The sequence below is a fragment of the Eschrichtius robustus genome, chromosome 15 (genome assembly GCF_028021215.1).
Source record: "Eschrichtius robustus isolate mEscRob2 chromosome 15, mEscRob2.pri, whole genome shotgun sequence".
Taxonomy (NCBI): Eukaryota; Metazoa; Chordata; class Mammalia; order Artiodactyla; family Eschrichtiidae; genus Eschrichtius; species Eschrichtius robustus.
Genome location: NC_090838.1, coordinates 4,142,259 through 4,152,999, shown reverse-complemented (window position 1 = coordinate 4,152,999; position 10,741 = coordinate 4,142,259).

Here is a 10,741-nt window from a genome sequence, read left to right as displayed (position 1 = left end):
TGAATTATTTTCAAACTGTTGTTCATTTAATTCTCACAACTGTCAATGGTTGTTCAGCAGTCAGTTGTGATTTTGGTGCTCTCGTGAGAGGGGGTGAGCTCAGGCCCTTCTACTCCACCAGCTTGTTTCTTTCCTGATTCTCACAACAGCTGTGCGAAGTACGTGCTATTACTCTGTGAGGGAAGTATAATGAGCCCCACTTCACAGATGAGAAAACTGAGGTAGAGAAAGATGAAAGATACATTTACTAAGCAGTTAAGCGCAGAAGAGGAAGGAATAGTTCTGGATAAATAATGTTGACTATGGCAAAGGCGTGGATCAATGACAGTGCTCTCCCCAAATTCTCCCAAGAGAATTAACACTTTGTAAATAATTTCTGCAAGTACTCTGAGTTATAATTGGCCTCATAAACTTAGCTATATGGCTGTTAGTGATGAGGCAGACAAGGAAGCCACATCTGTTGGCTGTTGGGTCAAAGTGGTAGCCACCTGACCACTCAGTGTTTTAGCCGTGCATGTGGCGAAGCAGAGATAATAACACTTCTTTTGCTTTGTCTTTCACAGATACTTGACTTTGTACATTTTATGCCTCAAGGATAGCAAAAATCCTTTTCACATCCCAAAGAAAGCCATTTAGCATCTTGAGTGAACACCTAATGAATAATCATCTATTGAGTACCATACTGCGGCCAGCAACAAGGGCAAGGATAGAATTCAAGAAAAATACGCAATCATGGGGGTACCTGCTTAAATTCATTATCTCACTGAGGAGAAAAGACTTAAACTGTGTATAATTAGAGAGTGAGTCCTTAATCAAGCTTTGAAATCAGTGCATGGAAGGAAATCACTGCAGGAATTCCACCTACGCAGCCCTTCCTTGGTCTTGGCCAAGCACAGAGGAGCTTTGGTCTGTGCTTTGGTGTCAGACACAGGCTATTGGAACCTCACCTCTGCCCTTGTTCTATGTTATGCTGGGAGCTGGTTTCCCATCTCTGAATTGAGATGATAAGTAAGCTTACCTGGAAGGGATATTGTAAGGACTTAGGAAGGAGAAATACCAAAGCACGGTGCTCGACGGACAGTGTGCCTCTCTCCTCTTCCCTGGGCTCAGCAGAACACCCCAGGCATGATGGAGCCAGGGCCTGAGGGAGCTGAAGTCCTAGCAAGAGTTGTCTCTGCAGAATTTATGGGATGGGAATGAGGAAGTGGATGGAGATGGGGCATCACAGGAACCCAGACAGAGTCTGAAGCAGGAACCACAGTGTTTTCAGAACAAGTTTCAGTGGATTCTCACGGGGTCCTCCCTTCCCAGCTTCACCCTGAAGTGTCCACCCAGATCGTGAAAGGGACCATCAGGCATGTGGCAGGACGATGACCGAACTTCCTCCAGCCTTTTCTGTCTCTGATGCCTTCATTTTGAAAACCTGTGTGAGACTCTGTTGAGGCCCAAATAGAGACAAATAAATGTCACAGAATTAGAATTCCAGTGTAAAAGTCTTAAAGCTTGTAGAGTTCAACTCTGTGTATGACTCATCTGTAACCCTGTGTTTGGAATCCCCATCTCCCTGACTTTCCTGAGACTCCATCAATCATTTACCCTCACCCCCGAGGCACACAGATAAGCACCTCTTTGGGACAGTAGCCTCTCTCACTCTTCCTTTTATGGATTTCATAGTGTTCCCACAAAATTCATATGTTGTAGTTCTGACCCCCAGTACCTCAGAATTTGACCTGATTTGGAAATAAGGTCTTTAAAGAGGTAATTAAGTTAAAATGAGGTCATCAGAGTTTGTTCCAATCCAACCTGACTGTGTCCTTATAAGAGGAGGAGGTTAGGACACAGACATGCACAAAAGATGTGAGGACACAGGGAGACAGCCATCCACGTGCCAAGGATAGAGGCCTCAGGAGAAATCAACCCTGCCAACAACTTGATCTCAGACTTCCAGCCCCCAGTACTGTCAGAAAATAAACTTCTGTTGGTTAAGCCACCCAGTCTGTCATACTTCATTATGGCAGCCTTAGTGAAATAATATACTGTCTCTGTCTCACTCAGCCTCCTTTGGTCTTTTCCCTCCCCCCATCCCCACCCCATGGTTCTTTCCCTTCAGTCTTCAAACCTGTTCATATTATTCATGATCCCCTGTGTCTGTGCCCCTCCTATGGCCCCAGTGAACCTTGGGCATCTGTGTTGTATCTCACAGACACTCCTCCTCTACTGCCCTCTGGCCTCAAGCTAAAGCCATAGCTTTGTTTGTCCAAATCCAAAGATCGCTTCTACTCCCCATGGTAGCTGATGTCTGGTGTTAGGGCAGAGTTGAGCCCTGCCTCACTGTTAAGTTTGTGGGCAAAATAAAACACTTGGAGGAAATCTGACCCTGAATGATCCAGTTTTCAAGACGGCCATCCCATTCCATAGTGTCTCTGGTACTGTTGGGTCTCCTGAACCTCCCTTGACACAAGGTTATCTGAATCAATTTGGTGGGAAAATCTCTCAGCCGTTATAGAGAATGAAATAATGTCATTTGCAGCAACATGGGTGGACCTAGAGATTATCATATTAAGTAAGTTAGACAGAGGAAGACAGATATCATATATCTGTTACATGTGGAATCTAAAAAAAAAAATGATACAAATGCATTTATTTACAAAACAGAAATAGATTCACAGACATAGAAAACAAAACTTATGGTTACCAAAGGGGAAAGGGGGGGATAAATTTGGAATTGGGGATATATAGACTACTGTATATAAGATAGACAAACAACAAGGACCTACTGTATAGCACAGGGAACTATACTCAATACATTGTAATAACCTATAATGGAAAAGGATCTGAAAAAGAATATATGTATTATGTATATATATTCATGTATGTATATATATATGTATATACATACATGAATATATATACATGTATGTATATATATGTGTAACTGAGGCACTTTGCCATGTACCTGAAAGTAGCACAACACTGTAAATTAACTATACTTCAATTAATAAAGGTTAACAAAAGATGAATTAATAAACTGATGTCCATATTATAATTTATAAATCAGGCTCATAACTCAAAGCTGACAACAAATTCAAAGCTGTCATGCTATTAATGAAACCTACAACAAACCTTATTTGACTTTGACCAAAAAAATTAAAAATAAATGAAAATAAATAAATACGTTATTTTGGGTGAACCACTTCACTGAAGTTATCCTTAATGTCCTCATCTGGTTTATACAGTACGAGCGTAGGGTCTCCTTTGCAGAGATGTTACAAAGATGAAATGAGACAATGTAAGTAGAGCATCCAGTGCTTTGCCAGCCCCATAGAGACGCAATGTATATTGAAAGGTTGGTTGCCTAGAAGGACAGAATGGGCCTGGGTATCGACAAAAATGGGAAGGAATGATCTCAAGTAAACTAAGGGAACCACACATGTAAGGCTGAGGGTTATGACTCTGCCATGTAACTTCAAAGGAAGTTTCCCTTTCAGTGGGATGCAATATTTTGTAATTTTAGTGGAGAACCATGGAGGACTCCACTGCATGATTCTTATTGCAAGACATAATTCTAAAGGAAAGGATGCATTGCTATGTTTCTTTTAAATTAAATCGAACCTGACTATATACCCACAACCCACGCGGCAGGTGGGGCAGTCAGTCTCCATTTTGGTAGGGGAGCTCCTCTCTCTTACAAAGCCCCATAAGAATCTAGCCAGCTTGTACACTCCCAGAATGTCAACAGACTTCCTCTCTCACTCATTAAGATCACTGCTGATGTCCTCATGGTCTTGGCTTGAATGGTGTCTGGAAGGCAGGTGTCTCTCCTGCTCCAACAGGTCAAGGTGCAGGCATGTGCTGCATCTAGAAGCCCCTGTGCTGGAGTACAGCCTCCCTGAGGGCTCACCTGGGCACCCCCAGGGAGGTTCCCCATGCCCCACAGACGTATGGGACAGACCTTATGGTTGTCCCTTTCTATCTATGAAAGAACTAAGGCTTAGGTGATAAGCAACCCACCTACCCAAAACTGTAAAGCCAAAGAGCCAGGAATGGGATGGAGCCGTGTGGCGAGTCCAGGACTAGATCTGTATGCTGTCCTGGGGGGTACACAGCCCTTGCAGGAAGGGGTACAAGACAGAGGGGGCATGAGGAAAAACAGAACTATTAAGCTTTTGATCAATCCCTCTACCTCCTGTAATAGCAAAATAAAGAAGAATGTCTAGATCTTGAGTCTACATTTGGGTTCAGTGTCAGAATAGCCAGAGTTTACATCCTGGCTGGGCTACTTGCCAGCTTCAACACCAACAAAAGCAAACAAGGGGAATGAAAGAAAAGGGCGGGAATCTTTGAAGCAAACAGGTCTGAGTGCTAATCCTTCTTAACCCCGAGACGCTGGAGCCGTCCTCCCTGCACTACATCTGGATTTCCTTATCAATGAAATGGGCGTATTAACGCTACCCTGGTGGATGGCATTGGCCAGGATGGCTGCCTATCACTCCCGCTGCCCTTCAAAGCTCTGGAGGGTGCACCCCTGCCTGGGGAGTATACTCAAGGGCACGGGAGATGGTAGGCCTTGCAGCTGACCAGCTGACACCAGCTGGAGCAGAGATGAGGGGCCTCGCTCAGCCCTGTCCTCATCATAAATGTGTGAGAAAATCATGTGGGCATTACTTAAGCCATACGATTTTGTGGAATGTTCTGCTCTTACCTACCTCTCAGAATGAGACTATGCAATGAGATGTGAAAGATATTTGTAAATGCTGGGAGCTACACTTAACAGGGCATTAGTATCCAGCTTCTCCAGGCTTAGGTAAAGTGAAACATGTAAACCCTTGCAACGTCGAGGTTGTGCATAATATTTGTGGGTCTGATCAGTGTCTCTAAGGCGTGTGCAGAGGGAGGGAGAGACTTCTGGGTGCAGGGAGCGACCAGGGCAGGCCAGGCAGCTCAGAAGCAGCGAATGACATCCACATGCTTCTGAGTTCACATGTGAAATCTTTCCATGCAAGTGACATAGGAGGTCTGAGAATTAAAGTGGGAGGAAGATCATCTCTCAGAATATGTGTCTCCCCCTACCGCTGCCAGCTCCCAGAGGGTTTTCTTCTTAACAAATTTACTGAAAACTTAAAAAAAAAAAAAATGCTACAGATTATAATTTTAAAAGTTGGTAACTGCAGCAGAGAAACAAGAAGAAATAAACCAAACAACCAAGACAAAACAAGGTGGCGTCTGCTGGCAGTGACTCATAGCAGGAATTTTTATTGTGCTGGCTGGCAGGGAGGCATATTCAAAGCCGTGTTTATCTCTTACCTTTCCTTAGCTCGAGTTTGTTTTAGTCTTGAATAAGACTAATTTCTTTGAAAGACCCTGGGCCTAGGGGCCTATACTAATCTCTATAGCTGTGCTACATTTTTTTTTTTTTTCTTTCACAGAACCATTGTCTGCTTTGAATACCAAACCTGACATAAACTTTAAAAAATTAAAATCATTTTATGGATAATTGGAATGCGGGTTTTGTGAACATTAATACTCCGATAGAGAAACTCAGCCTTTCCCTACGTTTACCCCTTTGGTTGGATTAATTTTCCGCTAGCATTTCTACCTCTTTTCATAACCAAGAGAAGTTCAGAATTTAAATAAACTAATTAAATGAGGGGCTTAGAGTCTCTGCAGGCCAAAGGCAAGCCCAAACCTCTCAGAGCACTTTAAGAATCGCAGCGAGGCTACGTCAGGAGAAAGCCTGGATAAGCAGCCTGTCAAACCCCCATCTGAGTGTCACTGGGAGTGTGAAGCCTCCAGCAGAGGCCACTGGGATGGCAGCAGAGGGGCCACCGTGCAGCGTCTGTCGCAGGGAAGAGGAGACCTGTCGCCTCTGCATAGTTAGTCAAGGAGCCCCTTCTAGCGACAGCAAAGGTCAAGTTGATGCTTTGTAGTTTTTTGTCCTCCATGGGCCGGGAACCAGGAGGTTCTGACAGAGTCTGCCATACATACAACAAAGGGCTGGAACCCAGAGAGCTCTCTGTGTCCCCCGCTCCTGGGGTCCCTGAACAGCTAACCTGACAACTGCTGGTGCCAGTGGAGCTCAGAGCGAGGGCATGTGGGCAAGAGCATGCACCTCTCCCAGCCCAGAAACAAGCTACCCCTGGGAGTTTCCTAAAGCTTTCAAGAGTGAGAAGGTGAATCTTATAAACACCTCCCAGCCACATCAGGGATGATTACAGTAGAAGACGATGACTAAGTCTGAACTCAGACAGGCAAGATGTTCAAAATAGACCTCCAGAAAAGAACCTGATGGAAAGGAGATGGGTGAGGGGACCCTTGCTCTCTTTTTTAAAAAAAATATTTATGTATTTATTTTGGCTGCACCAGGTCTTAGTTGAGGCATGCACGATCTTTAGTTATGGTATGCAGACTTCTTAGTTGCTGCATGCATGTAGGATCTAGTTCCCCAACCAGGGATCAAACCCGGGCCCCCTGTGTTGGGAGTGTGGAGTCTTACCCACTGGACTATCAGGAAAGTCCCAAGGGGACCCTTGCTTTTCCAATAGTGTTGTATTTGTGTTGGCGATGTCTAAGGGCCACCCCCAATAGGCTACAGATATGTAGCTGAATAAAGGCGGTACAGCAAAGAGTGTTCTATGGGGTAGCCTTCTTGGCCTCTGGCCAGCAGAATGTCCCTGTGGTTTCCGAGGTTCTCCTGCTTCAGAGGTCCCTTCAGAGAGTGCCCTGCTCTCTAGAGGAAAGGCTAGAGCCATTTGAGTGTCTTCATCTTGAACACGGGCAGGGAGCACCGGTGCACCTGTCGTTGGTCACCTTCTATATTTTTCTCTATCACTGTTTTGAGTTTTGAGCTGCCTGATTTCCTGGCAATGAATTAGAAATTGAAGTTAATTATAAAGAAATTTGATGCATCAAAATGAAAACAACCCAGGATCTCCCTGAGTGCCCAGCATGTGCTATTTGCAGAAGAGCAACAACATCTGTTAGTACCTGTGTCCTTCCATTCTAAGTCAACACATGAGGTTATTAAAGCATATTTCTGAAGGCCACCAGTGTGCAATCCATCTAGAGAAGTTGTGGGGTTTTTGCTGTTTTTGTTTTTGTTTTCTGGCATACTCACAGAGAGTCAAACCCAGATGAGTGTGTGAAGCTACATGTCAGAGGGGAGTATATTCTGACTCCACAAAGCTATAGACTAGACCTAACTTCCTTGTTGATCTAAAGTTTCTACAAGAAGATTCATAAGGCATGGCCTCTGCCAATGAGGCGGGTGAGTGACAGAGGTGTTATGTGTCCTGTTCTCCTGTAGGGCTCAGAGGAGAACTCACATTTCTAAAGTATTTACATAGGGTCACGAGCCCCACAGACATTTATTTAGTTCTCACTGTTATTCTGCAAAGGAGGCACTACCCTACAAGGAAAATATTTACAAATGAGAAAACTGAGGCTCAAGACAGTGAGGAAATGTGTCCACACCACTTAGGTAGAAATCAGTAGAGCTAGAATTCGATCCCAGGTCAAGTTTAGCTGAAATGCGTCCTCCTGTCTGAAACATGTTTTGGACCTACACGTAAAACTGAGTGCATTTTCTACCATTATGCTTGAAATGCAGGTGTTTCTGCTCTAGCACAGTTGGCTTTACTGAAAAAGTTCTTGTTATGCAAAACTATACAGTAAAAACAACAGGGTTTATGTTGCTGTTGGTGTACCGGCACTCAGCACCCATGAAACTTCACACCAAAGTGCTAAAAATAAACGAATAAATAGATAAATAAATAATTTTAAGAAGCAACTCCAGCAATCTTAGTAAAGACACACACACAATTACGTCTCCACTGGGATTTTCACTGTGTCGTATGGTCAATGGGCCATATTCAATTCTGATTTCTCTTGAGATGTAAGTCCTTAAACATGTTCATTCCTAACACAGCCCAGTTTCAGCAAAATTAAACTCTGACTCTACGAGTAGTCTTCTCCATCAATTATCTTTTTTAAACAATTTGTAGAATGTGTTTGTGGCTTTACTAGAGAGCTTAACAACATGGAAAGTAGAGCAGGGTTTGAAGCCAGCCAACCACATGCTGCTTGTTCCAAATGAAGACAGTTCTAGAGAATTTTGAGCATATTTCTCAGTCTTCTTATATTGCTAAGGCTTTCCCTCTAATTGTAAGTTTGTCCCCCACCCCCCTGCATCACTACAAATATTAATTGTATTTGATCAAAGGAAGTTCCCCTTTATGCTGATATTGTACCCTTCTTTACCAGCTGAATAAGAGCTGGTGCACAGCACAGAGACACACATTATCTCAGCACAAGGTAACATTATTATACTTATTTGCTTATACATTTTTCCTCTCCTACGACACCTGGGCTCTCCCATATGGCGGCCATAAGCCACACGGAGCACTTCAATGTGGATGATTCAAATGGAGATGTGCTGTAAGTGTAAAATACAATGGAGATGTGCTGTAAGTGTAAAATACACATCACATTGTAAAGACTTGGTATGAAAAAATAAGGTAAAATAGCTCTGATAATTTTCATATTGATATCACATTGAAGTGATATTTGGGATCTATTGGGTTACATAAAATGCGCTGTTAAGATTATTGGACTTGCTTTTTAATTTTTATTGTAGGTACCAGTATGTACATTTAAAATTGTATGTATGGCTCGCTTTCCAGTTCTACTGGGCAGTGCTGGGCTTGATCCCATGCTTATGGAGAGCAGGGGCTATGATTTACTGATTTCACAGCAATGGAACCAGTGTTCTGCCTGGCACATGGTTGGCCCATAAACATTGATCTTAGGCAAGAGAAGGAGGTGTGTCTAACTCAAAATTCATGCTCATGGCAGTTGCAAAAGGAAAGAGCAGGTTGGGCCTGGGCTGAACAAAGCAAAGCCAGGGGCTGCAAGAGGGCTGATGTATGGTGTCCACATGGTCAGCCTCCTGGGGTGGGAAACACAGTGGAGATGCACAGAAAGTGTCTGTAAGGCAAGAGATATCTTTTTTTTAATTTTATTTTTATTTTTTTTTTATTTTTTTTAGGAGATATCTTGTACACGATCTTTTTCTTGAATATTTTTGGAAAGGGATTTCTCGGTCCCATGCATTTCCTATTTTCAATCATTAGACTGAACATCTTACTGAACATCTATGATGAATTCACCACTGTGCTGTATGAAATTATCCTCGTGCTAAGGACTCTGGCAATAGAATAAGAGGCTCACATGAATGAATAGACAAAACCAGAAAATGTGTGATGCAGCCTTATAGGTTCATTACGCAGTTGTAGTATCTGAATTTCGCTACATAACAGTCATGTGATTTTTGGGAAACTGTCCCTTCCTCATGGAGCTGCAGTTTTCCTATCTGTAAATTATTATAAAAGAGCAATTTGCACAGTATTTCCCTGGGGTTAAATGAGATTCCTATTTGCATGTGAAAGTGCCTGGCAAAGAAGAAGATAAAACCTGACACAAGAGAAGATATTTAATCAATGGAAGTACTGTTGGATTAGAGACAGCTTGACAAAATGGAAAGAGAATGAGTTTTATAATCAAAACCATTCGGCTTCAAATTCTTGCTCTGCCATTGGGCCAGCTAGTTAACCTTTCTAAACTTCAATTTCTTCACCTATAATATTGCAATAATGTCACTTACCTTGCTATTTTTAGTAATAAATTGAATAAAGCCTGAAAACCCTTAGTACAGGGCCTGGTACTTAGTAGAGATTCAATAAGTAGTGATTTAGAAACATTATTTCTTCCTAATTCTCAATGAGACACGTGGTTTCTAGTTTTAGGTTTGTCACTTAGCTAAGAATGATACTTTCAGTGAGGCACTTTATTAAAAAGACTTGCACCACGGCAATAATATGGACTTCACTTAAATTAGAAAGGGATTATTTAAAAAACAAAAAAAACCCAAAAAAAACCCCAAAAACTTCAGTGAATGTTCATGAAAGCACTTTGAGAATGGTACAATGGATAGAGATGCAACAGCTGCTGAGGATGCTGGGTTATACTTAGTCATAAAAATGGAATATTTAAAGCTGGAATTTACACGGTTCCTATTTGGGTCATTGAGCTCTTAGCACCGATGCAAAAATGACACAAGACTTTAAGCAGTTTTGACATAATTATATTAATTTAATGTAGCAACACTAACACTTGAAAAGGCAAAAAATAGCACAAACAGAATAATTTACTTAATAATGGTATTTGTTTTGTAGAAAAAAAATTATTTCAAAAATGATTTCTGTGGGGAGAAGAAATGATTAATGTTTATAGAACCATAGGGCTCCTACTCTTCTAATTTTTAAACCGAGTTCCTAAAGAGAGAGAAGCTGTTTACCCAATTACACACATGTGGTTGACACCTGAGAGGGTGCAAGTATCCAAGTCCCCCCTGCTTTAGGCCACCACCCCACCCTATTGTCTCTTTCCCGTGTGCCCTACTGAGTGCCACCGAGGCTGTCATACTACATTTTCCATGGACACTCTTCCCTTTTACTTCTGCCACATTTGCTGACAGGACATCTTAAACTATTAAACTCTCGGCAGTGATTTTATACACTTGTCACCCTGCTATCTTTGCCTTGACTCTCACCAGAGTCAGAAGACACCACAAAATGGAAACCACATACCAAACAAGAGAGTGTTTCATGTATGCAGAGGTAATGAGGAGACACAGAGGGGCACTTATAAAAGGGGGTGGGGAGAATGTAAGGAAAGTAAATTGAGT